The sequence below is a fragment of the Macaca mulatta genome, chromosome 8 (genome assembly GCF_049350105.2).
Source record: "Macaca mulatta isolate MMU2019108-1 chromosome 8, T2T-MMU8v2.0, whole genome shotgun sequence".
Lineage (NCBI taxonomy): Eukaryota > Metazoa > Chordata > Mammalia > Primates > Cercopithecidae > Macaca > Macaca mulatta.
Genome location: NC_133413.1, coordinates 32,776,252 through 32,783,663, shown reverse-complemented (window position 1 = coordinate 32,783,663; position 7,412 = coordinate 32,776,252). Strand labels below are relative to the sequence as shown.

The window sequence follows — 7,412 nt, the reverse complement described above, 5'->3', positions numbered from 1 at the left end:
TCACTGTACCTCCCAGGCTGGAGTGCAGTGGCGTGATCATAGCTCCCTGCAGCCTCAAACTCCTGACCTCAACCAGTCCTCCTGCCTTGGTCTCCCAAAGTGCTAGGATTATAGGCATAAGCCACTGTGCCTGGCCTTTTTTTTAATAATCATTATTATTAGTCATTAAGTACCATTAATCATTCACTCTCATTATAAATATCATTCATCATTAACAAAAGTTTTACATACAATAGCTCTCTGACCATGACCCTTCTTGACAGAGATTTAGGGAACATCCAAATTCAGCAGAGGTGACTGGTGAAAGATCAAGATGTTCCTCCCTTAACCCTCAATGGTAGACCTCGTCAATAAACCATAGCAGCTGGGAGCAGCTCACACCTGTAATCCCAGCATTTTAGGAGGCCGAGGCGGGCAGATTGCTTGAGCCCAGGAGTTCAAGACCAGCCTAGGCAACATGGTGAAACTCCATCTCTAGAAAAAATTTAAAAATTAGCCGGGCTAGGTGGCATGTACCTGTAGTCCCAGCTACTCAGGAGGCTGAGGCTGGAGGATCGCTTGAGCCCAGGAGGTTGAGGCTTCAGTGGGCTGTGATCATGCTACTGCACTCCAGCCTGGGTGACAGAGCAAGACCCTGTCTCAAAAAAAAAAAAAAAAGAAAAGGTAGGCCATAGTATTTATTTCAAATGGCCAGATACAGCTCTAGAGTCTTTCTCAACTCAGCACTCTCCTGGCAGCTGCTCCCAGTTGACTACACTTAGCATGCAAGATTGACATAGTTGCCTTTCTGCCTTAGACACCCATCAGCACGTATACATGCCATCTGTGTTAGTCTGGGTCCTCCAAGAAGCAGATGCCAAGATGGAATTAGATGTGCAAGAGATTTATTAGAGGAAATGCCAGTGAGGGAAAATGGAGAAGGAGCCAGTGGAGGAGACATCAGACTCAGATGCAAGTCCGCCCCCTGTAAAGGAGAAGAGAGGAGGAAAGGGGAAGGAGGTAGGAAGTAAGTTATTTCTTAGACTGCAGTGCAATTATAAGCAAGTTTCAGCCAGGCCTAGGGGAGTCCTTGAGCCAAAGTCACTCTTCAGAAGAGGCCAGCATCTTGCGCATTCAACCTGCTTAGTATCCCTGTCACACTCAGTTATTGGCTGGGAGCAAACGTGATGATAGATTTCAGAGCACCACAGCTGGACCTGTGGGCCATTTAGGTGGAGACGTAGAGCCGTTCAGTGCCAATAGGAGTCTGTGGTGGCCATGAAAATGCATCTCTCAGATTTCCTTCTGCAGGGAGCATAACTGACTCACAGGCTCTTTCTCCATTCTGTGATGCTAGTTTTTGGATGGTGTGGTTTTCATGTTCTACCTACACCATCCACCTCCTCTGCTGGGAAGTGGTCCCTTAGTTGGATGCCTCTGTCTCTGCTGCCATGGCCACTCTGTTGATGTGCCCATCCTGCCAATTCCAAGGTGGACAATGGCAGTCTGAGTCAGGTCAACTGTCTGAGTCACTTTGTCAACTTGGTTGTTCAATACCTCTCCCATGATGGATGGCTTCTGGTGGACATTAACATGTGATACAAAACTCTTCACAGTCTGGGCCAGGTGTGGTGGCTTACATCTGTAATCCTAGCACTTTGGGAGGCCGAGGTGGGCGGATCACTTGAGGCCGGGTGTTGGAGACCAGCCTGGGCAACATAGTAAAACCCCATCTCTACTAAAAATACCACAACAAAAAATTATCCAGGCGTGGTGGTGCATGTCTGTAATCCCAGCTACTCGGGAGGCTGAAGCAGGAGAATCACTTGAATCTGGGAGGTGGAGGTTGCAGTGAATCAAGATTGCACGACTGCACAGCAGTCTGGGTTACAGAGTAAGACTCTATCTCAAAAAAAAAAAAAAGTTTTCATAGTGTGTGCCTGCTCCCATATGTGCACCCACAAGCCTCTACCCCAGGCCTCTTAGACCCAATCTTCCCGTCCTTTTCCTTCCAGGCTCCTGGCCAGATAGCCAGGCCATTGATCACTGCCCAGGAACTATAAATATGCTTACCCAGGCCACTTCCTCCTTGCCAAGTAGATGACCAGGTGCACTGCTTGCACCTCTGCTCATTGGGAAGATTCTCCCTCTCCACTGTCTTTCAAAGCCACCTCACCAGTTTTCAGTTTGCATCTACATACAGACCCACCTCATCTATCAACTAAGTTCAGGCTTTTCCCTTCTCCTTCAGTTGTCCTATGGGAACTTCCACATGGCCATACATGTGAGATGGGAGAGGGCACTGATGTATCTATTGAAGCTGAAAGGAATAAGGCAGTTTGGACTGCCTATGCGATCATAGCTCACGGCAGCCTCAACCTCCCGGGCTTGAGGAATCCTCCCACCTCAGCCTCCCAAGTAGCTGGGACGACAGGCACACACCACCGTGCCTAGCTAATTTTTTTCTTTAATAGAGACGGGGTCTCTCTGTATCACCCAGGCTGGTCAAACTCCTACCTCGACTTCCCAACGTGCGGGGATTACAGGCATGCAATAGCGACTTCTCAAAAGGTGTGTAATTCTCTGCAGTGGTTTGCATGATCTTCCTCCAGAATCCCAGGGGCTGCAAGGTGATTCTCTCCCTGGGGCTTGATACAAACTCTGTCTTTTCCCACTGCTTCTTTTCCCTACAGTGACATTCCAAAGGCTCGGATCTGCCCAGTCATGCAGACTAAGAATTAGGGCCAGTTCACCTGCCGCAGTGCCCTTTCCTGCTCTGAGACCTGCTCAAAGCTGGCAGTATATGCAGCAGAGCAGTGTTCTGATCTGTGGAATGTGTCATCTCCTGAACCCAAAGAGGTTTGCCAGATGCTCAGCTTCCTGTATGGAGTAGGGATATAAGTGGTGCCTGCTTCTTTTTTTTTTTTTTTTTTTTTTCACTTTTGAGAAGAGGTCCTGGCATGCCCTAATAAACCTCCTAAAAAATGTCACTGAAGTGGCAGGAGCCTGAATGTTCCTAGGGTACATTCTCAAGCCCCCACTTCCCTCAGCCTCTTTATCCCTTCCTCTGATCCTATGGACCAATGAGCAGTGTTGCTTGCACTGCAGCCTGGACCTGTTGCAGAAGTCCTTCCTGCTAAAGGCAACTCGGAATTTTCCACTTCACTGTGCATTGGTCATCACTCTTCCCAGACTTCTAAGAACCACCCTCGCAGTGAGTTTGTCCTATTCCCTGGGGTCCTGGCCAACGTGTTAGATCTCAGTTTCTGAGAAACTTCCATTCCAAGTCCTTTGATCAAGCACTCTCAAAGTACAGGCCAAGGTGCCCTCCTCTGGTTCCCACTGGCTCATTCTTGCGACTCATCTGGTGTATAGTCTCCTTTTTACTTAATCGTCCCCAGCATGTACCCACCCGCGTTATGCTGGGACTGAACCTTAGTTTTCAGGCAGGAGAGATGAGGACACCTACTGAGGGAACATGTGTTGCCTTGTGAAGGAGAGGCCTCTGCAGCATCTTCTTACACAATAGAAGCACTAGCTCTTACCAGAAAGGATGGGGCACTTTTGCAAGCCCAAAGGATTGGGAAAGAAAGCGGCAGTCTGCCTAGACAATATATTCAAGGGCCTCTGCCTACATACCCTCATCCCAGTTTTCAGGGTCCCAAGTTTTCCCAGGGTCCCAGGTGTTCCCCAAACTCCCCCAGCCCCCACCACTGGCAACCTATTCTTAACTGAATATTCAAACATCTAGGGATCTCTGCAATTCTAACTATCTGATTTTCACCCGTTCAATCACATCTGCTCTCCCACACTGCAGGAGGTAAGGGCCTTCTTGTAAGATGCCAAAAAGCCTCTTGCCTCCCACACTTAGCCATTTACTCCTTGCTTAACTGCTCTCATTATCCCTTAGCTAGCAGCAATACAACTTAGCAGTAAACAGCCAACAATTCTGCTGTCTTTGAGGACATTTTTCTCTCCATAAGTTTCAAATGCTTCAATCATCACACCTGCAACATCTTTCCTCCCCACCAGGACATCTTCCCAGGTCACCATCGATGAAACTTTCACCTTTGACTTACTACCTTATGCTATCGACCATCCATACCCCACCTATCAACCAAGTTAATATCCTTTTTGCCCACTGGAGTGTTAGTAGGTCAATTCCAAATCACAATCTTACCACCTGTTTTCTTGGATCATTCTTGGTACTACTTTTGCTAGCACAGGACATCTGAGAAGCCAAAGCCAAGATAGGATTAGACACATAAGAGATGTACTGGTTCAAATGTTGGTGAGGGAAAACGGGGGGGCTGGAGGAGGCTGGTGAGACGTCAGATTCCATTATGATCCCACCCCTATGAAGGAGAGAACAAACAGCTTAGCTTGCAGCATTGCAATAAGGAAGATTCAGCAAGGCTAACAGGGAATGCTCAAGCCAAAGGTGCTTTTTAGAGGAGTCCTCTGTCTTCAGAAATGGGCCTGCCTTAGTATCCTGCCATGAGCAGTCAACGGGAACAGTGCAGGGGAAGCAGAGCCCTGGCCTGAACACAGTAATGGAAGTCAGTACACAACAGTTTGTGCCTTTAGTTACTTACCCTCCCTGAAGCAGGAGGTCGGAGAGGCACATTCCCAGGGCTGCCATGCTGTTGCATGGAGGCATTTGAGATCACAAGGCGAATCTCAGCCATTAATGAAATGGTCATGCTTATTTTGCTCAGTTTGAGAGGGAGATAATTTGTATTCCTATACTCACAATTGAGGGAAAAGAATCACCCTAATTAGAATCTGAGCTGTCCATAAGTAATAAACATAAAAGTAATATTAAAGTATTAGTGAATACTCTTAAGCTCAATTGTTAGTTTTCTATTGCAAAAAATAAAATACTTTAAAACTTTAGAGACTGTTTTGGGAGGCTGAGGTGGGAGGATCCCTTGAGCCCAGCTGTTCAAGACCAACCTGGGCAACATAGCAAAACCCTGTCTCTACAAAAAATTAAATAAATATACTATCTGGGAGTGATGGCACATGCCTGTGGTCCCCGCTACTCAGGAGGCTGAGGTTAGAGGACTGCTTGAGCCTCCCAGAGGTCAAGGCTGCTGTGAGCTGTGAGTGCACCACTGCACTCCAACCTGGGCAACAGAGCAAGACTCTATTTCAAAAAGAACCAAAAAAAAAAAAAAAACTATTTTAACATACAAATATCTCACATATATATCTTATCTATTGAATGAAAACCATTTCTTTCAATAAACAAAAAGCTACGTTTGTACAAATAGTAAGTATAAAATGATTTTCACTTAAAAGGTGATTTTAAAATGATTTTGATATGGCATATTTAATAGCAAAACTCTACTATTCATTGTCCGCAGTTCAGTGAATAGTCCTCCAAATTAATTATATACATGTATTAACATGTGTATATAATTTTAAAAATCTTTTTGTATGTCTAAGCATATATATGTATGTATATCAATTAATTTGGAATATATATATACATTTTGAGACAGAGTCTTGCTCTGTCACCTGGACTGGAGTGCAATGGTGCAACTTTGGCTCACTGCAACCTCCACCCCACAGGTTCAAGTGATTCTCCTGCCTCAGCTTCCCGAGTAGCTGGGATTACAGGCAAGTGTCACCACTCCCAGCTAATTTTTCTTTTTTTTCTTTTTTTTTTTTAGTGGAGATGGGGTTTTGCCATGTTGGCCAGGCTTGTCTCAAACTTATGGCCTCAAGTGATCTGCCCACCTTGGCCTCCCAAAGTGCTGGGATTACAGGCATGAGCCACCACACAGGGCCTTAATTTTTAAATAAAATTATGTTTACTATACCCAATTATACTATATCCAAATTTCTTTTCTTAACATTGCAACTTTGCTCTTCACAACTTTTCAAAAATAATACTTTAAAAAATTGATTAGCCAGGTGTGGTGGCGGGTGCCTGTAATCCTGGCTACTCAGGAGGCTGAGGCAGGAGAATCGCTTGAACCGGGGGAGCAGAGGTTGCAGTGAGCCAAGATCACGCCATTGCACTCCAGCCTGGGCAAAAATAGTGAAACTCCATCTTAGATAATAGATATATATACACAAAAATTAGCTGGGCATGGTGGTGGGCACCTGTAATCCCAGCTGCTTGGGAGACTGAGACAGGAGAATTGCTTGATCCTGGGAGGTGGAAGTTGCAGTGAGCCGAGATCACACCACCACTACACTCCAGCCTGGGTGACAGAGCTAGACTCTGTCTCCAAAAAAAAAAAAAAGAAAAAGAAAAAAAAAGATAGAATGTGGAGAAGATGTTAAAGCAATTTCAAAAGATGAAGCAGTGATGTTGGTGAATCATCAGGCTACAGCAGATGTGTGCACACTGATGATGCGCCTCCAGGACAAAGGACTGGTTGCTGCTCAGATGATGTGGTTGATGGATCATATTTTTAAGTACATCAACTTTGGAATTGTTTCTCCAGTTCACGGAGACTTTTTTATAAGACAGGGAAGATCTTATTGTGACCAACAGCTGCTGCTTCTCAAGGAGCACTTAGAAAGTAATTACAGGAGCAGATATTGAAAATGGATTATTTTGTTTCCAGAAAGGGGCTTCCTCAGGAAGAGGCGAGAAACAAGTCGGGCATTTGCAGAGAAAAATAACTTGCCATTTCATACACATGTTACTCTGCCAAGGTTTGGGGCAACAAAAATTATTTTGAATGCACTTTTAGCACAAGAGGGAAATGGAAGTCCAGCAGGAGGACGTGCTAAAGAATTAGCAAATCAAAAGGCCTCCAGTGGATAATGGATACAATGATAGCTTATCCTAAAGCTGAACCTATCAGTATTCAAACCTGGATCCTTGGGTACCGGAAACCAACAGTCACACATGAACATTACAGGATCTTTCCAGTTAAAGATGTACCCCTGGAGACTGATGACCTTACCAATGGGATCTATCAACAGTTTATTGAAAAAGAGGACCTCTTATCACATTTTTATGAAACAGGAGCTTTTCCACCTTCCAAGGGCCATAAGGAAGCTGTTTCCAGGGAAATGACCCTCAGAAACATGTGGATATTCCTTACACAGTCTTTAGCATTTTTGTCAGGCTGTATGTGGTACAACATCATTCAGTATTTTGACCATTGCCTGTTTTAGGAATTGACTTGGACTTGTGAAGGTCACCACGGAAGTTCAGACTCTTTCATAAGCATGCATTATTTACACGTGCAAATCAGAATATACTTAAAACAGCAAGAGAAATTCTGTAGATGGATTAATATTTATTCCCCTTTGGAATATTTTAAAACTCTACTGAAATGAGGATTCGTAATAAAAACAAATTGATATGTACTTCATATAACATAAAATTCACTATTCGAAAGGGTATATTTGGTTGTTTTATTATATTTACTGTGTTATGTAACCATCACCACATCACCTAGAAT

The 7,412-nt window shown here is 44.6% G+C and overlaps 1 pseudogene; it reads left to right on the top strand.

The window, feature by feature from the left end:
• The first annotated feature begins 912 nt into the window (after positions 1 to 912).
• On the top strand, positions 913 to 7,183 carry LOC696188 (acyl-CoA:lysophosphatidylglycerol acyltransferase 1 pseudogene; annotated as a pseudogene).
• Positions 7,184 to 7,412: the final 229 nt, after the last annotated feature.